This window comes from Electrophorus electricus, chromosome 22 (genome assembly GCF_041902795.1).
Source record: "Electrophorus electricus isolate QZ-2024a chromosome 22, ASM4190279v1, whole genome shotgun sequence".
NCBI lineage: Eukaryota > Metazoa > Chordata > Actinopteri > Gymnotiformes > Gymnotidae > Electrophorus > Electrophorus electricus.
This window is the reverse complement of record NC_137518.1, coordinates 13,768,026-13,792,827: the sequence shown is the minus strand read 5'-3', so window position 1 is coordinate 13,792,827 and position 24,802 is coordinate 13,768,026. Positions and strand designations below refer to the sequence as shown.

Genomic DNA, 24,802 nt, shown 5'->3' with positions numbered 1-24,802 from the left:
GTGATGCCTTTCACCGCTTAACCCCTCGAGTACCTGCTGCTGCGCTGCTGAAGATCGGAGGTCAATAACTTTGGCCGTTAGTTCAATGCCAGGCAGTTTGCAGCCTTAATTAATCACACATGTATAATTTAGATGTCTCACGGTTTTCCATCTTGGGACCGAAGAAGGTAGCACTGCTTGTCCGACTTCCTGGACATTGTGAGAATATTATTCTTTGTAATGTCCCTTGACCTGACTCAACTCTTTGGGCAAAAGTACAAATGGAGTTTGGCTTCCTGTTGCCTCCATGGCTTCCGCTCAGGAACGCGAGCCCACGTGTGAGATGAAATAACCCATGAGACGTGTCTGCTCTCTGATCTCCTTCTCATTCTCTCTCTCTCTCTCTCTCTCTCTCTCTCTCTCTCTCTCTCTCTCTCTCTCTCTCTCTCTCTCTCTCTCTCTCTCTCTCTCTTCCCCCACTCCCCCCCCCGCCGTGCCTACAGCGTCCTCATTAGCCGGGTAACACTTCTCTCTTTGAGGCTGAACTCACCGACGCCATCGTCGTCGCCTCCTGCAGTCCTGGCTTCTCGGAGACGCTCATTAGAACGACACCTCCGGCCCCCCTCCCTCCTCCACGGCTCGCGCCGACATGGCAGGGTTAAGGGCTGTTTGCTCCTCGGGTGGTGTGCAGAGGAGAGGTCAGCGTGTTTGTCCGGGCCTGCTGTTGTTTTAGCCCGCTGCTCGCCAGCTCGAGACGAGAACGGCACGCAGGCCCAAGTCCCGAGTTCAGTGGCGTGGCTGTGCCGTCATGTGTGCATGAATCACAGAGTTCCAAGTTTCAATTGATTTCTTGTCTGAATAATTACCATGTTCAGACTGAACAGGTCTGCTCAGAACGAACAAATCAAAGATGGTGTCATTTATGTCATTAAATGTTAATCCAGTCTGCCGGGAAAGGGAGAAAATCATCATTCCTACAGGAACTCACCATGAACTCACCAGGGTTCTGAGGTTGCTCCCAGAACCTGGAAAGCTTCGAATCTCGATCAGTAGGAGGGCTACCTCTTCTGGACAGCCAATTATTTTATCGAACATGTTGACAGGCATGCCTACTAACAAAAATCAGGGTAACCAAACAATGGTGGCATAGTCTGCAGTGACTGAATAATGTCGCAACCGACTGAACGTATGTTTTTCAGTCTTAAAGGCATTTTAATCTAACGGTAAGAAGAGCAGGTGTGTGCATGTGCGTCTAACGTAAATGTGAGTGTGTAAATATTTATGTGTGTATGTGCATGCATATTCAAATCTATGCCTAGCATATGCAAATCGATGTCTTTTAGAAAATTCTCCTGGGATTTCTCAGAAGTATAGCCGAACCTGTAATTTAAAATGTTAAAGTCTGGGAAAGTTTAACAAAAGTCTGAATGACCAAGTATTTCCTTTGGACAAAGTCAAGGATAAAACAGCAATTGATATTCATATTAAGCCATTCAAAACACTTTTACAAGGGCTTCTGTAAGGTCCGCTGGGCCTACTACCGATGCAGAGCTGACCGTACGATAGGTCAATGTGTTTTTGTCCACGCCTCCTCTCAGCTTCTTTGTCTCCCGTGACCTTCACCCCACATGTAATTGTGTTTTATAAAACCACAGCCTCATTTCAGCTGCATTCGTAACCGGCCAGATCCTTTCGTCACCGCCTACGCTTCTGCCGAGGGAAGCTTACCCAGGACGCGAGCTTGGCTCCCTGCGGCCTTACAGCCAAAGCTGAGACGCTTGTGAATCCGTCTTGTGCCGCAGCATCCGCCTCAGCGATGCTCACGCCTCCTTTCAAGCGTCGAAATTCCGACGTCCGGCGCAAGCATCGCGAGCCCACAAAGGCCACAGCAAGGCTGATTTTCCCAAGTAGGAGACGTGGCTACTTCGGCTTACGGACAAGTGCAAATAGGGCAGAAAAGGAACGAAAGGGTGAAAAGAAAAAAGTCGAAATGAGCAAACCTTCTCCATCGGTGCTCCAGATGCTGGAATATACAATAAACTCCCTAATGAATGCGCAGTACGTTATCTTCCATACTTTGCAGCCAAAGTGCATAAACATGAGATGCGTATCACTTTATGCTCTGGAACGCTATCCATATGGATGAGTGCACCTCCTCCCACCTGTGTGCCGGTGTCGTTCGCACGGGTTGAACCTGCCACCGCCCCGTCCTCTCTGAGCCCTGCAGGTCCGTTATAATTACCCCCCTCCTTCAGCTCCAAGTTTTCCTGAGCAGCTGCCGGCGATGAGGCCGCGTGACTCCGGCGAGTCTCTGGCTTCGCTGCACCTGCCGGGCGGCAGCTTGAAGCAGTGGTAGCGAATGGTACGGCAGGATGATGCAGGGGGGGCGGGGCACTGTGCTCGTGACAGCGGTGGCAGCGAACGATACGGCAGGATGATGCCGGGGGGGCGGGGGGCTGTGCTTGCGACATGCAAACCTGCATTTACTCCCCTGTGTAATCTGCCCCCCCCCCCCACCATCTCTCTCCCTCTTTTTCTCTCACTATCTCTCTCCCCCTCTAACTCTCACTCTTTCTCTCTTTCTCTGCCTCTTTCCCACTCTCTCTCTCTCTCTCTCTCTCTGTCTCTCTCTCCCTCTCTCATTCCTGCTCTATCTCTCTATCTTTCTGTATCACTGTGCTCTTATTTACTCACATCCACATTTGTGTCTTCAAAACAGACTCTGGCAGGAGGAGAGAAATGGACTGACGTGAGGCGTAGCTGCTAGACACGTGTACGCGTGTGGCGTAGCTGCTAGACACGTGTACGCGTGTGGCGTAGCTGCTAGACACGTGTACGCGTGTGGCGTAGCTGCTAGACACGTGTACGCGTGAGGCGTAGCTGCTAGACACGTGTACGCGTGAGGTGTAGCTGCTAGGCACGTGTACATCCTGCATGTATGTGCAAGTATTTCAGGGAATACACGCAAACGCATAGACAAACTTACACACACGTATACACAAACACACGCACATGTGCAGATGCACATACAAACATACACGCACACTTTTACATACACACACACACACAGACACATGCACATTTTTAATACATGTTGGGAGACTTGGATTACCTCTAGAGTTCTGTGTAAATTTGAAGCGATTGACAGTATCCAGGGATGGACAAGGAATCTCTCCATTTACTGGGTGTTTATCGGAAATGGAGAAATTTAAGGATTCCAAAGAAACCTAGTAATCCCACGGCCTATCTCATGTCTCATTAGAGTAAGCAGGAGAGAGAGAGAATCGAAATTATTGGCTCTTAAGCTCCATAAGAAGATACTAGGAGAGAAAATGAAGTCAGGGGCCAGAGACTCCAGAAGCATTGGTAAGGCCTGCTAATCCATGTGCCCTAATGCGTGATGCTGTGTGTGTGTGTGTGTGTGTGTGGGGGGGGGTGGGGGTGGGGGTGGGGGGTGGGGGGGGGGTTGAGGGAGAGAGAGGGAGAGAGAGAGAGGGAGATAGTGGAGGAGTGGATAGGTTTTATTACTGGATAATGTTATCTTAAGGAAAAAGAATGTTCAGGCTTTGATGAGAAGCGAGTCCTTCACACGCATGTGTGTGTCCGGCCTGACGCTGTTCCAACACTCCAGTCTCATGTGGAGTACGTGAGATTTAAACGGAGAGACTAACAGTGAACCGTCTCATTATCGGAACCAGGGCTACATTTCTGAAAATAGACCTTTATTTGCTCTTTGAGAAATGCCGCATGCACACGATCACGCTGGTGGCTTCATATACCATCTCCAGCTGGTTCATGACTCACTTTTTTAATTTAGTTATTCTTATTGGTTATAAACGGCGGGCCCGTGTGAGGTTTTTTAATTTATTTATAGAAACGTGACCTTTAGGGTAGAGTGGAGATGTTTTGTCCCGTGAGATGGTGAAGAGCAAATCGATACAGCCCAGTTTCCACTGAACTAGCAGAACATTCTCTTTTAACACATTGACACCCCTTTCTGAAATTTTTTGTAAAATTTTCTGTTCCTGCAGCACTCCATATACTATCTACACTATACTATCTACACTATACTATCTACACACACACGTGTGTGTGTGTGTGTGTGTGTGTGTGTGTGTGTGTGTGTGTGTGTTTTTGTGTGTGTAGAGATGAAGTTTCCAGAGAAAGTTTCCTTCATCAATATAATGTAATTGTTGGAGACCAGAAATCTAGATTTCTTATTTCTTAGGCTCTTATTCTCTAGAAAATTATTTTCAGATCTTCTCTGTAAGACATTTTCTAGAGAATAATGGCCAGTTGACTTGGGAAGCCAAGAGCTGCATGCTTTCTTGGCCCACCAAACGCCCTAACGGTTCTTTAGAATTTGAACACGACGACGGCCGAATGCCGTAGCTTTGCCGTTGTAGGCACTTGGTACGAATGCTCTGGCTCTGTGGGCCACTGGAGTCCTTGAGCCTTTATGAGGTGGAGAATTGTCTTCTGGGTTGCAGCAGGCATAAGCACAGCCTTTGACTGCTAAGCTGCAGACCGTGGACAGATCGTCACACAGCATGCCTGCTGATGAGACTCTAGTACCTCCCCAAATAGTTGGATTCACAATTCTGCAGGTTTGGACAAAACTGCTTTATTGCCTTATATAGCACATCCATATATGGGTTTATTTATTTATAAATCATGAATACTGTCAACAAAGTCTAGCTCTGAGGTGTGCAGTGGAACTGGAATAGACGTGTAGAATGCAAACGGTGTGTTTGGGGAGGTGTTTTTTTCAGACCTATTCTAGACCACAATCTTGGTTCATTCTCAGAATTGGTCGGTCATGAACCCTGAAGCGGAAGTGGGTTTTGATTACAGAACCGATACACGTCTCCGGTTCAAACCTGAAAGGTTGCCTTGGCACCTGCGTAGCACCTGCCGTGGTGTGAAGCCTCTTGGAGTGTGTCTTTAACCTCTTCAATTTTGGGGAGAGTGATTGAAATGTCGAACGGGGCCTGGAAGTGGAGGAAGCAATCCTGTCTTGTTTCAAAAACAGCCATTTCTTCTCTAATATTTGCCCTGGTCTGATCGATTCTGACAGTGGATACATGGATGCTATCATCGAATGGATTTTGGTTTCCTTGCCAGCCTGAAACAGATTCCGCCTGCGTGTTAACTGTTCATAAGAGACTGCCGCAAGGGCACAATGCATAATACAAAAAAAAACCCAATCAAAAGCGATAACTCAGCATATCAAACGTGAGTCAGTCATATCCCGGCCCCTTTTCTAAAGTCTTTAAAATAACTTTCCCAGTAAAGTTCAGCTGTAATGGAAAAGGAGCCAAAGGGGTGAGAACAGGGTTCGAGTACGTAGACGTGGAGGGTGTCCCAGGCACCAGGAGACCCTCAGACTGGGATGCCGCGCTACGCTGCCTGCACTAGGGGTTTAAGCTGCTGCTTGATGCATTAAACTAGGCTAATGCGTTTAAAGGGCTGCCCCACTCCCGTAGTGTGTGATGGCTTTTTTAAATGATGATTCTTAGTTTTTATAAAGTTTTAAAATAATTTCTTCTTCAGTTAACTGCAGTCTTTTTTTTTTTTTTTTAAAACAACACCTTGAAATTCACGTTAGAATGTTGCACGTTTTTTGGTCACTACCAGAAGGGGAGTGGAGTAGCCCTAGCAGTGGATGGTTAAATAAATACATAAAATTCACCAGTCAAACAGGCGGTTAGCGTTACTTTAATGAAATAACAAATCACTTAAACAACTGTTTTATCACGTTTCCTGTATTTCACTCTCACAGTAAGGAGTGTAATTTGCCTGTCTCTTGCAGCCCCTATAGAGCAAGACGCGCACACACACACACACACACACACACACACACACACATACACATATCCCTAAAGAGCTACATTGTTAAGCCCCTGTCACGGTACCTGTGAAGGCTCTGCATTTGAGTTTGAAGAAAGTCTCCTGCAACTGTGTTCTGTCTCACTATCTCTCTCCCTTCTAACTCTCTCTCTCTCACTCACTCCCCCAACAACAGCTCAAGGAAACACCCAAAGACCTGTGGACCTACACAGTGCCAGAGCTTCACCTCATTGCTTTGAAGCCATGTGGCTTGTTTGCACACACATGAACCCGATACACACACACACACACACACACACAAACCTGCACACAAGCAGCACGCGCGTGCCCCAGTAGCAGCACGGCTGTGTTTCGGCATGCGGGGGAGATGGTTTAATAATGTTGGAGAGGTAGGTATCCTTCCGCGTTAGGGCACACGCAGCTACACACTCCTCCTGCTCTTATGCAGCCTTCAGCCTCTGACTTCATTTTCTCTCCTGGAATTTTTTTCTATGGGGTTTCAGATCCAATAATGTGGTGTCTTCCCACCTCGCTCTCTGTCTCGCTCTCTGTCTCGCTCTCTCTCTCATCTATCTTCCTCTCCCTGTCCCTTCCTATCGTCAGTATGTCTTTGAGACTCTCACCGCACCTGAGCTGCTCAGAAATGTAACGTGTGCGTGCGTGAATCAGTTACATACTGGTCGTTATGTCTTATCTCTCTTTCACACTAATGATACCTGTATAAACATTAATCAAACCTCTTTTTCCCTGCAGTATGTTCTTTAGCTTCTGTTTGCACGTCTCTTGAGAAGTTGTGACCCTTTGTTTGAACAAATACGTTTTTAAAGTTTAGTATTGAACACGATAATCGCGATGTGTGCAACACTTATGCTTTTATGCTCAGATATGCTGTATATTATCACCCTCTTCAAGATGAGTTCTCTCATGCAGTAAGTATCAGAAGTTTGTTCATTGACAGGTGATCTCTGATCCGAGTGTGTTCTGCGTGCGTTCTGTGTTGCCGTGTGGGAGGCATGTCGTGACACACTCGGTTGTGTTGAGGTCTAATTTAAGTCAGAACGGTCTCCAGCTCTGCAGCGCTGTGAACATCTCGCTGTCAGAAATCACTGCTGTTACTTCCACGCTGACATGACTACCAGTGCCCTTTGACCTCAGGTGACAGGCGGAGGCTGTGATATTGCGCCCCGCGCGCCAGCTCCGTCCCTTTGTTGTCGACGGCAACCCGCTTCACCGCGACGGCGATGCCGCGCGGGGTCTCTGGCACGGTGACAGCTGATGGAGCTTCTCGGATAGAAAACTTTTTTTCTTTTCTCTGTCTCTCTGGGGGACATGTTACCAAACAGCCCTAGATGTGTGTGTGTGTGTGTGTGTTAGTCTCCACGCGAGTGTGGGCAGGCTACAGCCCTCCTTGAGGGAGTGCACCGCGCGGGGCCGGTCGCGTCTCCTCCCCGAGGAACGGCCTGCACGTGTGTGCGGGTCAGGGGGCTTGGAGGCTCCCCGAGGCCAAGGAAGCCTGCTGGGACCGCCACCCCCAACACGGAAGACTGGTTTTCAGGGTCCGTGGGAGGGGCTTTTTGTTGTTGTTGTTGTTGTTGTTCAGAGGCAGGATGCCAAGGGGCTTCTGTGGGAAGTTGATTCCCGAGCACACACGCAGGTGCCACGGCCCCCAGACTCCGCCCGCCAGCCCGTAACCCACCCCATCCTCTTTCTTCACGAGGGAGAAAGGAGCAGCCCAGACGTTTTTCGGGACAATGCGGCTGTGCTGTACCTCGCCATCGTGACATTTGCGCTCTGAGAGAAAACCAAACTCTGGGATTAATGCGAACCCGGCCCCGCCCACCTCTTGACTTCCTCCTTAAAAGGAAGCAGGGTCGTTTTTTTCTGTTATGTCAGCAGCGTCCGACCTGTTCCGGCTGCGAGTGCGTGTTGTAGGCTCGAGCTAGTACTTGGGAACAAGTGCAGTACGTTACCGGAGATGCAGAATTGAACAGGGATTTTATAGTGATGGCTTCCGTGACAGGTTTACAGAGCCTAACAGCTCTGGCATCGTTGCTTGGGGTCATCTGTGATGATGTGACATTTATTACTCTAGGTAGCACTGTTTGAAGTACCACACAGCAATATCTGTAATATCGATTTCGCTATAAATATTTTAACATATTATGTGCGGATTACACCCACTAACGGTGGAACAGCAATTTTTATGCTTGTGTGAAAGCGCTAATTAGCATGGCTAGTATTTTTACATTTTCAGCATTTTGTGGATTGCAAAAACACAACTGCATCAAATCATTTTTATACAGACACTCAGAAATAATTCAAGTCCGTGTTTTAGTTAGAGTTTCAGATGCCAGCCTACACAGGTTCCTGCAAGCATAATCTCACACACACACACACACACACACTAAAAATTTTATTTTTTTTCGCAAGAGTGACCAGCAGAAAGAGAAAAGGCATGAGACAGATGAGGTGCCCAGGGTCTACGTGCTCCGCGTAGCCAAGCGCAAAACAACCGAGCGGCAGAGCGGCAGAGGAGGTGTACTCGAGAACGGTACCTTCCCAATCCAGATCGCACCATGGCAACTCATCTCTCTCTCTGCTTCTGCCCTGAATTTTTCCTTTGGAAGACTTCAAGACTCCATTCCTTCATGCTCACATGCGGAACAGTGTATAACAGTGCGCTAGCCCATGTGGGTATAATTAGTGGTCACCTGACAACTGGAGGAAAAAAAAAAATCCAGCTTGTTTTGATTGGTTTAGTATGTGTTAAGGCCCGCACACACCCTTAATCTTAATGACGTGTGTGTGTGTGTGTGTGTGTGTGAAGGGTGACCTCTTTTATCAAGGTGGAGCGCGTAAACACTCCGTCCACAGTTTCCTCCATCTACTTTGATCAGGAGCCGTTTTAGGAATTTGCAGCGCTAGAGATCAAGTTGGCTTGTCTGTAGTGGTAAGGCCTTCCTGTGATTTCACATACTATACAGCTTCAGGTCGTGGTCCAAATTCTGAACATCGAGTTACTCCGAGTCCGCGTGCACCCTTTCCCTTTAGAAAGGCAGTTTAACCCCCGCTGAAATGTTTGAAATGACAGTTATAATGACAGTTTGCCGCTCACTTTCAGCTGAAATTAGAGCAGTATTGTGGATGATTGGGGGGGGGGGATGGCTAATTTAAGACTACCAAGTTAGCAAAATGAGCATCATCTTTTCTTGAGATGACATGTAAGCGTTTCAGTAAATATGCTCCAAAGGTGTTCTAATCCAAACGTGTTCTGGTTTCAACAAGCAGTTTTGTAGGCCGATGGTGAGGTTTGGGGTGGGGGGTGGTGTGTGTGTGTGTGTGTGTGTGTGTGTGTGTGTGTGTGTGTGTGTGTATGTATGGGGCGGGGGGTGAGTGTGTGTGTGTGTGTGTGTGTGTGTGTGTGTGTGTGTGTGTGTGTGTGAGTGTGTGTGGGGGGCAGGAGGCTGCCACATGACAATTCTCCGAGCGAGTCAAGGCCATACCTGCCTCCATGACGGGTTGTTCATCACTTGTATACCCTACCCTGAGACAGGCCCAGTTCAGCCTGGGTATAGCTTCTAGGAGGTTTAGGAGCACACGTGCACACACGCGCACACACACACATACACACATGCGCGCGCACACACACACACACCTGCACACACACACACACGCGCGCACACACACACACACACACACACGCACGCTCTCTCTCACACGGGTATCTTTGTTTGTCGGTCATTGCCCACAATGTTTTGTCTTTTATTTTCTTTTTTATGTATGTTCGTCTGTGTTGATTTGACTTACGATTCTAGTTTGGCCTTCTCTGTTATCCATTGGTATCATTTGTAGCTACGGCTACGAGACGTGGGATGGCGTGGGATGGCATGTTTTTATTGCTATGTGGAAAATAGCCCAATTCTTTCATTCTGTCCCACCGATTTCTGCTAATATTCATGCACTCTGCGTAGCAGTCTTATATAGAACATAACAGTGACCTCAGGTACCCGGTGCAGTTCATATGTGAAAAACAAACGCATTTATTTTCACAAAGCCGTATTATTATACCTTATATTTATTTTTACTTTCTGTCATATTAATTCAAATAACTTAGATAAAGCAAACTATTTGGCAAAAGCTTTGGGAGAATTTATATCTGAAATCTATCAAAAAATAGTGCTCTGTTCTCTACCTCACTTATCTCAGCTCATCCAGGTGGTGTACTTTGGTTTGATGTGATACTGAAATCAGCGCTATGCTATTAATGCCAATTGAACATAAAAAAAATAACTGGGAGAGCTTAAATGGCAAATATTCATTAACATATTTACTTTTCATGCAGATTTAAGTAGGAAATTGGTTAATAGTGAACATAACGAGAAGACGCCGGCCAATTATCGCAGTTGAAATGTGGTTATGCATCCAGTGGGATTCCAGCTCTGTGTTCCAGCGAGTCGCTTAACGGACGTGACCGGAGTGCCTGAAATCCCAATTACTGCGTCCAGGGCCTGGATACAAAGCGCAGCTCGGTAACCGAGGACGGCGATCATCGGCCTTTAATTGAGATAGAAACGCAGCGTGGCCTGCACGCGTGCGGCGGGTCCGTATTGCGTCTGACCAGGCTGCCGGCATCGCGGGCGCAGTGGACCGGGCTGAGCCGGGCTGACGGGGTCACGGCACCAGCGCTGGGTCAGAACTTAATGGATGAATTGAATTCACCCGTCTGTCTTGGGTGGAGAGCACGAGCATCCAGACCCTGCTGCATGCTGGGGGAAAACAGGAGGCCTGCGACCTCCGCCCGGAGAAGCGGACGCCCCACCGCATATTTCTCAGCCACCCGAGGAGTTTACAACTCCACCACCACCATCTGGCGCTGCCTTCCAGTCGCAGCAAAGACAATTAGCAAGTTTATTGGCCTGAGCCTCAGCAAAGCTTCTCTAAAACTAGAGTACAGGACTAGAGTAAAACAGCAAAAAGATGCTCACACCGATCCCAGTCGGCTAATGACTATGTGCCATGGACTTCAGGAGTTCTCACAGTGGGCAGATGTGAAGATGAAGTCGTATTATTATTATGCAGGTCATGTGTGAGTTGTTTTCGCGTTTTCCAGTACACTCGCATGTGCTCAAAATTCAGTCTGTGTGCTTCGGAAGTACATACGAACTGTAGATTTTTTTTGTTTCAACAATGAACAGGAAGTGCCACTCTCAGAGTTTACGCTTGCATTTTGCCTAACAGTTGTTGACTGTTGCTATTCTGGGGAGGCGCAGCAGATATCGTAATGATCATATCCCGAAAGACTGGGGCTCCTTCCCCCGTGGGTGCTGTTGCTGAGCTTAGCATGATGGTGACACTAGTTTGGTAATCGCTGGGGATCTGATTAACTTCCGTCCTGCCTTCAAACATCTGCGCGGAATCAACGTTCTGCAGCAGAGCTGATTCCTGTCTGTCTTACGGTTCAGGCGTGGCGTTCGCACGCTGACGAAACAAAATGACACAAAACGAACGCTCCGGCGGCTTCGTGGACACTTTAACTTTTACTACTTTTTTGTGGACACAAAGTAGTAATGCTTACCATATCGCAGAGATAGCATCTGTCTCAATCTTGCTTCAGTCTCAAATGTGTCTCACATCCGCTCTCTGTGCTGGTTAGCCAGCATAACTAATTTTAGCCTTTTAAACCATCTTTGTTGAAGCACGACGCCTCTTGGAGAGTGGCACCGAAACGAAGCGCAAGGGATCTGACGGTTGTCTCATCAGTCAGTCATCTCAGGGCACCTTTTGTTCTGGAGGCTCCGTTCTGCCTGGAGGGAGCAGGTCCAGAACTGAGAATGAGGGAGTGCGGATTTAAGACCCATGAGAAAGTGGGAAAGTGGAGAGAAACGACAGGGGTGACCATCACTCCAGAGAAAAGGAGTAGTCCTAGATAAGGACAGGAAAAAAGATTGCGTTTTTCTTAGCCGAGGATGTTGGATTGTGGCGGTTACTGGAGATTGGGGAGCTGGGAACATACCTGCTCCCAACTAAAGGGACTTTAAAGTTTTTAAAGAAACAATTTGAAACTTTCAGTTTCTACAATGTCTTGCTGGCTAGCTGGCAAAATAGAGACTTGAACATCTGTGGTAAATGCTTTGTAATTGAAACTCATAGGAAGAATGTGTGTGTGTGTGTGTGTGTGTGTGTGTGTGTGTGTTTCAGCCATTTGCATGTCTTACTTTTATTTAATTTAACATAATTGAAATATTAAACCCAAGTAACACAATAAGTGGGTGTGTCTGTGTTTCCAACTTGAGCCTGTGCTGGGAACTTGGTGAGTTCTGACACAGTGGCCCACTGATACATGTGGGTTTTGGTTATTATTTTTTCTTAGTGTCAAATTAAAAGTTGCTGTGTTTGTTTCTGGCATGATGGTTTGTTTGTTACTGCTGGATTCTTCACCTCCCACAAACACACTGCCTGTCTGTATTTCCATCTGTGCCACCACACACACACACACACACACACACACACACACACTCTCTTTTTCTCTCTCTCTCTGTGGTTTCTTTCTGTATTTCACTTTCTCTCCCTCTGTCTCAGTCTCTCTCTCTCTCTCTCTCTCTCTCTCGCACAGACCCCTCAGATGCCCTTCACAGATCTGTGCGCTTCTGATGAAGTGTGGCATTGTGTGTGTGTGTGTGTGTCTGAGGGAGTCTGGCTCTCAAAGGGCTCTGTGATGCATAGAGACACCTTAATTTGATATTTTTGGTGTATGTGTGTGTGTGTGAGAGAGAGAGAGAGAGAGAGAGAGAGAGAGCAGGGCCAAGAGACATAAGGAGCAAGGGAGAAAGTGTGAGCTAAGAATAGGATCTAAAGAGCGATACAGAGATGGAGAGGGACACAGAGAGAGAGAGAGAGAGAGAGAGAGGTGATGTGTCATTATTGCGTCCATTACTCAGTGGGGATTAGTTTCGTCTCTGACCTCTTCTCAGAGTAGATTCTGTTGGCTGCATGGTAGAGCTGGGCAGTAAAGACCTCACTAAGGAAGGGGGTTGGGGGGGGGGAGGGGTAAATGACCTGGACTGCAGTGACCTGGTACTCCCTCCCAGCACAGACAGCCAGTCTCCAACAGGTCCTGCACTAGACAGAGTGCACAAGTGTAATAACCAACCAAGGCAATTAATGATGGCGTGATGTCATTACCTCTCTCGTGTAATGGAGTTTAAATGACGCCGGGTTTATCTCTCTTGGGGAGGACATTCCATTAAACTCCACATTAAATTCCACAGGACACGCTGATCGTAATTCATTGCATCCTGGTTTCTTCCCTTCATCTGCCTTTTGGCTAATTTGCAGAGTTGCGGAGTTGTGGAGTTCCGTATTGACTCCCATAAGAACACTCCCGGAGTCTTCCCTTCAGATGAAGAGGCCGGGAGACGTTGGAGTGAGTGGGTGTGCTGTTTCCTCGAGCCGTGCACTCAGCCCGTAGATGTGCACCCAGTCCCTCGCTACGAGAGCTGGTGGCGGGTGGAGCGCGGGTGGAGCACGGGTGAAGCTAGATTCTTGGGTAGGAGAGGTAAGATTCAGCTTCATTTTACAGCAGAGCTGAGTTGGTTTAGGGTAGCACAAGGCTACCTTAGATTGAACTAGCTGACACTGAATCACGGCATACCCTGTCTGGACGGATTTGGAAGTCCAGGAATCCGTCTAAAGCCATGCTATCCCTTGTGCGTGATGAGAGACAGAGAGACAGAGAGAGAGAGAGAGAGAGAGAGAGAGAGAGAGAGAGAGGCCTGTGCACATAGTGTTCTGAGGGGGAAGAACTGCTGTGTTGTCCTTCTCGAGAGTCCTCGGTCTGGAGCTCTCGACGAGCTCCATGCTGTTGTTGTGGCTTCGTTTGGAGTGTTTGGAGTATTTTTAGAGGGAAGGCTGAATTGAATGCTTCATGAAAGCGCCTCTCTATGGACTCAGGGGTGACAGAGTTGTTCTGAAGGTTTGACGGGAGTAGGTGAAGCGAGGGTGTCCTGGAAGGGTGGTGTGTGTGTGTGTGTGTGTGTGTGTGTGTGTGTGTGTGTGTGTGTGTGTGTGTGTGTGTGTGTGTGTGTGTGTGTGTGTGATTTACCCCACAAAGCCTTCTTTATTCCCCTTTTGCCCACAGGCAGGCACGCTGAAAGAGGCTCTCCACAGACAGAATTCACTTGCGCATTTATTAGAAACAACTTTTCATTATTAGAGTAAGAAGTGAGTGGGAGAGGAGAGGAGAAGATAAGAGAAGATAAGAGAGGAGAAGATAGGAGAGGAGAGGAGAGGAGAGGAGAAGAGAGGAGAAGATAGGAGAGGAGAGGAGAGGAGAGGAGAAGAGAGGAGAAGATAGGAGAGGAGAGGAGAGGAGAGGAGAGGAGAGGAGAGGAGAGGAGAGGAGAGGGCAGAGGCAAATTGGCTTTGTAAATTTATGGTGCTCTGTAGCAGAGGCCCAGTCAGAGCCAGCCTTCTCTCTCTCTCTCTCTCTCTCTCTCTCTCTCTCTGTGTCTCTCTCTCTCTCTCTGTGTCTCTCTCTGTGTGGCTCTCTCTCTCTCTCTGTGTCTCTCTGTGTGTCTCTCTCTCTCTCTCTCTCTCTCTGTCTCTCTCTGTGTCTCTCTCTCTCTCTCTGTGTCTGTCTCTCTCTCTCTCTGTCTCTGTGTCTCTCTCTCTCTCTCTCTCTCTCTGTGTCTCTCTCTCTCTCTCTGTCTCTCTCTCTGTCTCTCTCTCTCTCTCTCTCTCTCTGTCTCTCTCTCTCTCTCGCTCGCTCTCTCTCCACAGAGATGATGGCACATGTGTTGTTTACTATTTTTATGAATACTAAAGATTTATATTAAAAATATGTTAACCCTGCTACCATGAAATATGCTTTTTCCATTACTGTTCCACATTTTTCACTTATTTTTGTTTTTATTGTATATTATAATGCCGTTTTGTTTGTTTATTGTTTTTAAGTAGGTAGGTAACAAATGCCTTGCCAGGGTTAATAGATGTTGTTTTAACAACTAAGAGCAAAGAAAATTATATATTTTCAAATATAATTTGTTCACAAGCATGTGTGAGATGAGAATGGTCATATGCATCATATTGCAATATGAGTTATTCTGTCATAACCTAGAATATTTAAACAATCATTTTATTTGCCTCTGGTCATTCATTTTCTGTTTTTCACATTATGACCTACACTTTAATTGTACCTAACATCTATTTTCTGGTGTGATGCATTCTAGACATGGAGTTCATCTCCCTTATTGGAAGAGAAGGGTTTTTATTGGAGGGTTTTTTCAGCATTTTGGTAGAACATTCATCTTCTGCGTTCTCGAGAGGAAATATTAGAGAGAGGAGTTCAACTGTGTGTTGAATGAACTTGAAGTGGATTTCAGCATTATCAGTTGTTTCAGATTTGGGATTTCAGTAGGAAAAAAAATTTGATGTGATCCAGACGTCTTTCCCTGATTTCCTGCTGCAGGAATCGGGACTGTGTTTCTTCCATTCCAGAGGAGGAGGGATTAAAGTGGACTTCTGTTGTGCGGAGGCAGTAAGAGGCTGGTGGTCTGGCTGGCTGAAGAGAGCATGTGGGGGTGGGGGGTCGCACTCACAGATGGAGACCCGCCCTCCCCGGAGAAGAGCTGCCTCATCCTTCACATCTTGGCCTTATAAATCTTTCATAAAGGATGTCAGTTTTGCTTACACACAGGGAGAGCGGCAGCCCCACAGGACAGAGATGTGCAAAAGGCTTTTGACACATGCGCCCCTGTGTGTGTGTGTGTGTGTGCGTGTGTGTGTGCGTGCGTGCGTGCGTGCGTGCGTGCGTGTTTGCTACAAGCTGCTGCTTGTGCCAGTTTTCCCTTTCCTCGTCCCTCTTTTGTTTCGGAAAGTGCAGTGTCACTGGAAGTTCCTCTCCTTCTGCACGCATGCTCGTCCTGTGCAGTGCAAACTGGGTGACATCGCTGTTGCCACTCTGGAGGAGCCTGACTTGCAGGTACATGCGCGATTCAACTGGTGTCCGGCCATAACAAAACAGGTCTTCAAAAGGACTCGAGTCCGCCCCTGCCCCGCCCCACCCCCGCGCACCCCTCGCTCTCTTTCTCTGTCTCTCTGGTATAAAGTGCCGGATAAATGTAGACTTTGTTCTTGCGGCTATTAAAGTGGTCTCGCTGGCAGGGGTCTGCTTCGTGAGACCCTCCTTTCCCCTGCTCCTTTCATCTTTCCGTCTCCAGCAAACAGAGAGACGGATGGGGTGAAATGGAGTGCTCCCTTGTCTTTTTCCCCTCCGTCCGCTTTGCGTTTCCATGAGCTGGCATTCCGGGCCTCTCTGCTAGCGGGCACACGGGCCTCGCGCTCGAGCCGCTGTTTCTGGGACCTTCCTCGACTTGCCGTGCCTCTGTTTTACTCTTCCTACTTGTCTTGTGCGTAAAGATATCTGCTTTTGCAGTAGGGGTGCGCAGCTAAGAACTAAAGCTACAATAGGGTTTTTGAAGAAAGTAGGTATATCAGAGTTTGACGGGACTGCAAACAGCCTCGGCTGTGTATGTAATCAATCTCATCTTTGCGTCTGCGATCACTCTTTGGCCACTAATGAGAAGCAAAGCTAAGACCAGGCTAAACCCGTTAACGGAACCTGGGCTAACGGGGTGCAGCGTCGGACCAAGAATGCAGGCGGCACCAAACCGCGTGATTCGGGATCAAATTCAAATTGATTTCAAATTTATATTGTACCACATAGCTGAATCCTTTTTAGCGGCTCACCTCACAGCACAGAACTTTAGATGCACTGACCGATTGATTCATTCGTGCACTGATTGACTGATTCACTCATTCATTCATGTTTTCTTTCTGTAGAAAGACGGCCACTCCCGGGTTAACAGGGACCCTGTTATTGATCCCAGCCATTAGCCCCGTGACGTGCTCGTTTGCATCCTAATGTTGTCATTAACAGAAACGAATGCGCAACAGTCTGGACTTTTATGGTCAGCCCCACAAAGACACGGACCAGTGCGCGTTTCCTTTGGCTTCTCCAGGAGATCGCGCTGCGTGTGTTTACAGGCTCAGTTCGGGGATCACCTGTCTCGAGGATCTGTGAAGCTGCCTCCTGCTATTTTCGTCCACGTCAGTCTCCTCTCAGATGAGTTTATGTGGGAGAAGGAGCGTCTCGTTTGCTCGGCCGTGAGAAGTGATCAGGCGAGCCGCTCGCTAATGCGTCTTGACCTGAGTCGTGTCCCCAGATTCAGAGCCGTGGTAAATGACTATTGATTGTGGAGTCTGTGATCAGAGGGTTGCTGGGCTGCTAAATACTAACCCTGTCCTGGGGCTATTATTAGTGCCTACCCCTGCCTCTGCCCCCCCCCCCCCCCCCTCTATCACTCGCCCTCTCCTTTAATCTAGCAGCCACGACGCAGGTAAGCAGTTTGCCAAGGGAGTCCATTACCCCATAGACGGAGAGCTGACCACTGTGGTGAGACACAAATACGCACTGAGATGCATATCAGGTCAAATTAAGGAGGACGACTCCCGGAGTTGCAGGCAGAAAATTCTCCTGACAGTCCATAGCTGGCTATGATGAACTTTCCCAAGAGAGGCTAGAGAGTGCGCTCTTCTCTCTGAGGGTGGGTGTGTGTGCGCATACACACTTACCTGGGCTGTGTAAGAAGAAATGTACATATCATTTCTTGTTGTTAGAGCATTAAAACATAGTTTTTCTGCTTCTCCCAACATAGTTCTTCTGCTTCAGAACTGCGTGGTGGGACACACCCGCTCTGAACACCAGAGCGAAGACAGCCTGTTCCCTGCTCGTGTTTCTGTTATTAGAAGCTTGGTGGAAATGGGATTATGGTAATATTTCTCCGTCTTCGCTGCTCACGAGCACACAATGAGCACTTTTAATGAGCCGTTACTCTTTTTTGCGGCGCTGGCGTACCCAGAGAGATCACGGAGCTGGCAACGGGAACAAATCCCGGTGCCCGGTCCCAAGGTGCAGGGACCTGCCCCGAGCCTTTGCCACTCAACTTCAATTTGCATCGAAGAACTGGAAGCCCGGTCTGACACAGAAGACGAATGCCGTGAAAGTGCCCCTTCCACACGGACACGGATGCTCGTCGGACAACGGTTGTTACCTTCCGAGGATCCAGCGAGGGGCAATGAGAAAGCAGCGAAATGCCAAAGGAGACGTAGGGTTGAATCTGAGGACTTGGAGAATCGATGCCAGGAGAGGTCCCTTCATTTGGCCTTCTGTTGGTGGTAGTTCACAGCGCTTTTGGCAGCTGAAGTTGATTCTTTCATGAATTTCAGTTTTTTTCCCCATATTGTGTTAATGCTCAGCACCTGAGAGTGAGAAAAGGCAGATAATGCAGATCATTATTATGATTAATAAATTTAACCAGTCTTTTCCTGCAAAGTCTTTTCACAAGGCGTTAAACAGTGGGATAGTGCAATCGGAAACTGTATTCAGTAAATGATCTTGTTTTGAAACACCTGTTTTCCTCAGTCTCTCTTCCTCAGTCATGTGGTTCAATTTTTTGTCAACAAAATTAGCTGGTATGCTGCAATACAGCTGGATACAGTTTGTTAATATTGTAGAACAAAGTAGTAGGCATGTCTGTCAGCATTACCTGATTCATGATGGAAACATCCAGTTCTGTTGCCATGGGTGATTGTGTAATGGGTTGATGAACTGAGGTGCTTGCTAAAGGCTAAGAAGGTCTTGGCATCTGCTCAGGAATCTCTCCGTCTGTGTGCATTATGCATGCTGGGTTTGGCGTGCAGTGAGCTCAACCAGGATATGAGTATGAGTGTATATGATGTGCCTACGCACACGCGCACACACACACACACACACACACACACACACACTGATATTCACATTCATCACTTGAATCGTTCAGTCTTAAAGCTGCAGGGACATGACTTTGCTAATTGCTGGTGTTTACTGAGCATTTTATGGTCAGTCAGACAGTATTTATCATGATGGTGAAGGGAAGAGAGGCTGCCATATGAGTCTTAGAGAGAGAGAGAGAGAGAGAGGGGGAGAGGGAAGGAGAGAGAGAGAGAGAGACTGAGAGAGGGGGAGAGAGGGGGAGGGAGGGAGAGGGAGACAGAGAGGGAGAGAGAGACAGAGAGGGAGAGAGAGACAGAGGGAGAGAGAGAGAGAGAGAGAGAGAGAGAGAGAGAGAGAGAGAGAGAGAGAGAGGGGGAGACAGATGGTCCTCTTCCGTATGGCAGTGTTGTGGCAGAGTGCTGAGAGTTCAATCTAGCAGGTATGGTGAACGGCCCTTCTGTGTTACAACATTCCAAAGTGGAATCATCTCTGCTGAAAATCCTTTGTCTCTGTGACAGTCGAAAGCGAAGCCGGAATGCTCTCGACCAAATGCCCTACTGTGTCTGTGGAACTCTCCTTCTCTACCTTAATTCATTTAGTTAAGACCTTTAGTCAGAACGAAACTTAACAGAGTAGCAGGTGTCCAGGACCCAAGCTAACAGGACTGAGAGGCGTTCTGGTCACTGGTCACACTGAGCTCTAATTGTTTCAGACTGTGCTTTTGATCACCGGTCTTAGACATTTTTCATAGGAAGCCACTAGCATTATAGGGATACCAATAATATAAAATCCATTATTACTAAAAGAGACTTTAATGAGCATGAAGTAGTGACCAGGTAATTAAAATAACTATTACTGTCTGGACTTTAAAATCTATGGGCAGTTCATTAGGCTGCAAATATTCTAAGCCAGTTTGTCCTAAAGGCGTATTGCTATTTTTGGTTTATGAAACTTTTTTATTATTAAAATTAATTTTATTTGAGACGGCTCAGACTTCATCCAGCGGCTGTAAAGACCGTGGCCATAAAGAATATGCTTCTGCTATCTTGTAGCCCAGTTTATTGTAGGTCTTCAGCATTAACTCATTTAGATTCTGTTTCATCTCAAAATAGGAGCCTCAGCCTGTGGATAACTCTCAGTAGTCATTTTGTCATATTCCATAATGCATTTTATGCCTAAAGCTTTGCCCAGACAATAGCTACTACAACCATAACGATGGTTTTTATGTCTGCAGAGCTGTGTTCAGTAGTGTTCACGCTATCACGCTCCCAGGCAAGAGGCGAACGCTAACGTTTCTCCCCCTTTCAGCCAGATTTGATAGCTACTTCTGAACGCCTTTATGAGTCATTATTTATATTTCATTTGTCACGGCTACATGGAAGCAATAAACCAGCACGTTAAGCATTGTCAGTGTCCACGCGCCGGTGTGTTAAGGATATCTGATTTATCCGTCCTGACGTTTCAGGAATGGAAATGCGCTCCCCCATGGAAAGCGAGCTGGAGCACAGGTTGTCAGCAGTGGCGGTCTGTGACAAATGTAATGTCTGTCATGTTTGGATAATGATCAGAGTTAATTAAGGGCTTTAAAAAGCCTGTCTCTTTTAATTAGCATTGTGCTACGCCGCCCTGCTCAGCCAGACATACAGATACGGCTTTCGCGCACGAACGCCGGGCTGCGGCTGTCATCTCGCGTCCGGCATAAGGTCAAAAGGGGCAGGGGCCAAATGGACGTTGGAATGACTGTTGGCCATATAAGAAATCAAGCACGTGTGGGATTTTCTGTAGGTTGTGGGAATCAATGTCACTTTGGGCAAGGAGTCACGGGCGGTAACGACTTGGCCAGCTGCAAACGTCTGGATGTCCGTGCCTTCTGTCGGGCCAGCAGGTCTGGCGATGGTCTTGATTAACGGCGCCATTAGCAGTCGGATTCTCCCTTCAGAGAGAGAGAAAGAGAGAGAGAGAGAGAGAGAGAGAGAGAGAGAGAGAGAGAAAGAGAGAGAAGAAACTTGTGTTGCACTAAAAGCCCTTTTGCACTAATGGGGACAGAGCAGGGCATTGTCTCTCATCAGCATCCTGCATCCATGTCTCCTCCTGTGTCTCAGTAAGCTGACAGACCCGCGGGCTCCTGAGGCCGGTTCTGGATGGGGACACGCCAGCAAACTGTATCCAGGTACGACTCTGCGCAGGTACGGGGTGGCCCAGACGCTCGAGAGGATATGCCAGGGACTGCCAGCTAAGCAGAAAGTGCTGAATAAACTCGCAATTAAAACTTGAAATTAAAACCTAAGTTGACTGGAGTGTCTGGAGCCAAGTCTGAAAGTCCATGCCAGCCTTAGCAGGGCGTTCTGTCTCAAAGTCAGGCTGTAACGATGCACTACCAAAGAGCCTGGAATGAGATTCCATGATCTTAAACTGAGCTTAACGTGAGCTTAAAGTCCAGCTTTGTCTTTTGCTTCTAAGCCTCATTAAGAAACCAAACCAGTTTCATTGGAGAAGGAGTACATAGTGCATATCGGTGCCGGTCGGGCCGACCTCGGAAGCCAAGCGGACGCGAGGAGGGGAGACGCAGTCCCCTCAGACAGAGGAGACAGACGGGTCAATGATGATGGATGTCCCCGTGTCTAGCCGCAGCCCGGCAGAAATGGCCCAAGGTGATGAGTCTGACAGTAAATTCAAGTTGACATCCAATGTTAGGCAGATATGCATAAATCTGTTCAGGTCCAGTCCTGTTCCGAGTCACTGACATACAGTTTTAGTTCAATGCCACCATCATTTTAATTATACAGGTGCTATTCAGGTTATTTATTGGTTATGTATTTGTAATAATAATTAGTTTTAATTAGTATTAATAACCTTTAAAAAACCTTTAATTAGCTAGTACTTGTACATGAAATACTGGTTAAAGTGCAGTCAAATAAAAAGGTTAAAATACATGAAAATAAAACTAGGCGTAAACAACACCATATACTTCACTTATATAGGGAATACAAAGAACTATAGAAAAGAAGAAAATATAAAGTGAAGTAGGAATTAGAAACAATACCATTAAACAAAATCATCAGGAATCAATCTAAAAACAACCCAAGAAAAGAAAGTAAATGAAAAGTGTCTTGTTAAAACAAAATGTTTAGGGGCATAAAGCTCCCAGGCAGCCTAAACGTGTCCTAGCAGCAGTTTAATAGCACACTCTCCTAAGTGAACTGCGAGTCAGCCAGGCGCTCTGAGGTGGACTCAGAACCTTAGCTCTCCATTAGCTGTGTGCAGAACAAGAAACCGCGTTTTAAAATGCGCTGAGACAAAAAATAGGCACAGGCGGAGGTAAGACGTAACGTGTCTGTGGGTAGATGAAGCATGGAAAAAGGAAAACAAAAGAACAAATCACCTTAGTGAAGGATGAGGCAGTGCCTTTGGGAATATTTCTAGTGCTGTTATCAATAAATAAATTAAAGTATGAATAAGCATCCAGGACGTTTTTTAACTTGGGGCTTATTTTAATAAGACAAACCGTTTTAATTATTTTAATAAGATAAACCACTTAATAATTCCATTTGATCTTTTTTCGCACCTGAACAAACAAACAGTCTTATTTTCTTCAAAGTAATTTCGCTGGGAATTATTATCCAATCAATGCACGAAAAACGGTTTTGCCGTTCTCTAAAGAGCAGGTAGTGTCATCTACATAACCATGAAAGATGAAGCCGTGTTAAAGAATAGGAGTCTGTCTTATACATCAAGACCAAACAAATATTGCTCAGAAGTATCAGTCATTTAAATATGTGAGAAACCACTTTTCAAAAGTTCTAGGAAATCCGAGCCTGTTGAGAACTGAACTGTGTTGTCAGAAGCAGCGCTGTGGTACCATGAAAAGACCAAAACGCTGTTCTCATTGCCATTTGTTGTGATTTCATTCACAGTGTTTCCTTACTAGACCCTTTTCGGAAACATTAAAAATGTTAAGATATTGTCATCATTCAGGGAATAATTATTCAAAATTGCCTTTTACTATTACACAAAGACGTAGGTTCCCGAGCCAAGACACATGCGTAAGCCTCTTTTCCGCTGTAGGGCCAAGCAGTTACTAAGGCTGGACACCAGCCAGGAAGGATTTGTGGCAGCGATGGGTTCTCGTCACCGTTATGCAACAGTTGTTGCAACTCCGGGTGCGCCACACATCTGATGAGGTGGATCGTTTGGACTTGTTTGGACTGTTTTTGGTCTTTATTTTTATGTGGGCGAAACTGTGCAGGACATATTCAAATTGCTGAATGTTGGTGACAGCGGAGAAGGAAACAAGAAGAGATGTACCTCGTAAACAGTAGAACCAATCAGCGAGAAGAGGTGTACCTCGTAAACAGTAGAACCAATCAGCGAGAAGAGGTGTACCTCGTAAACAGTAGAACCAATCAGCGAGAAGAGGTGTACCTCGTAAACAGTAGAACCAATCAGCGAGAAGAGGCGTACCTCGTAAACAGTAGAACCAATCAGCGAGAAGAGGCGTACCTCGTAAACAGTAGAACCAATCAGCGAGAAGAGGCGTACCTCGTAAACAGTAGAACCAATCAGCGAGAAGAGGTGTACCTCGTAAACAGTAGAACCAATCAGCGAGAAGAGGTGTACCTCGTAAACAGTAGAACCAATCAGCGAGAAGAGGTGTACCTCGTAAACAATAGAACCAATCAGCCAGTCCCTGCGTCATTAAGCCCTCCCATAGCGGTCTGCGGCTCTGAACACTGTGCTGAGAAGGCTGTGCTGGGCACAGTGTGTAACTGCTCTGTGCCAAACTGCTTTTGTGTGGGAGCCTGTACAGTATTCACCACTGTTCAGGCCTACAGTGGAACTGATGCAATAGTAAATGTAGTAAATATGTCCATTTTATCTGAGACTTTACATAGCCCAGAGTATTAATAGCAATTATTTTCCTTTCTGAAGAACCCTGATCCTGTGAAGGATTTAAAAGTGTTTTAAAAGTTGAACCTTAGATTATTTTGCTTTCCATGGCTCCGAGCAAGTGCTCTTTTACATATTTGCGTTTGAGAACTTTACGGAGTAAACAGCGTGAAGCTCAGAGCCTGGACGACTCATTTCTGATTTTACATGATTTAAATAATTTAACATGATTTAACTGATTGCGAGTTTGGTTTGTCATTGGCTTATTTTCATTTGGTGTGGGTACATAATGAAGTTCTCTACCCGTGCCTTATTTCTGATAGGAGCTTTAATTAGGCTCCAAATGTGAATGCGTTCACATTATTCATATTCAGTAATGAGAATAGGAAGCTCGTTATCTGATCTGAGTGATTCTAATTGGGCGAGTACTGCTTTGTGACTGCAGGATGGGAGTCCAACCTGGGGCTGAAATGTCAATAGCGTGATGTCTTCTGTACTTCAGAGGGCTGTAACTCATACTGAGAGCTCACACAGTGGTCCCATTACCCTTTGGCGTGGAAGCCACACCCTAACACACACACACACACACGCGCACACACACACACACACACACACAGTCTCTATTGTGTGTGGAGGTGGAGAGTGGTGTTTCGAGACACTGGGGATGTGGAAGGCCCCTCTGGTCCATTAGGACACGTCTCTGTAGCTGGAGCACACGAGAGCAAAATCACTCCAACTGCAGAGTCTCCCCCTCGTCACCATAACTGGCCTCCCCCCCCCCCTCCCTTTCTCCCTCTCCCCCTGTCCCCCTCCCTCCCTCTCTCTCTCTCTCTCTCTCTCTCTCTCTCGCTCTCTCTCTCTCGCTCTCTCTCTCTCGCTCTCTTGCTCTCTCTCTCGCTCTCTCTCTCTCTCTCTCTCTCTCTCTCAAAACTTCCCAAAACCTGATTACAGTGGCAATATTTCTTCAATTTATAGTCCCCAGAGGTCCATAATCACATATACGCACACGCGCGCACACACACACACACACACACACACACACACACACACACACACATACATATATATATATATATATATATATATATATATATATATATATATATATACGCACACACACACACACACACACACATTCACATGCTTGTGAACATAGCTACTATTTCTTGTGCGAAGGGGCTCATGTGATTTGATCCGTTTCACGTGTTATATATCGCGCTTGTCACACTTCCTCTGGCTTGCAGAAATTCAGGCTTCACCGCAGCTTTTTAGTGC

At 46.8% G+C, this 24,802-nt stretch overlaps 1 protein-coding gene across 2 annotated transcripts in view; it reads left to right on the top strand.

The window, feature by feature from the left end:
- cdh4 (cadherin 4, type 1, R-cadherin (retinal)) overlaps window positions 1-24,802 on the top strand; it is a 172,688-nt gene that overhangs the window by 5,793 nt on the left and 142,093 nt on the right. The window lies entirely within an intron of this gene.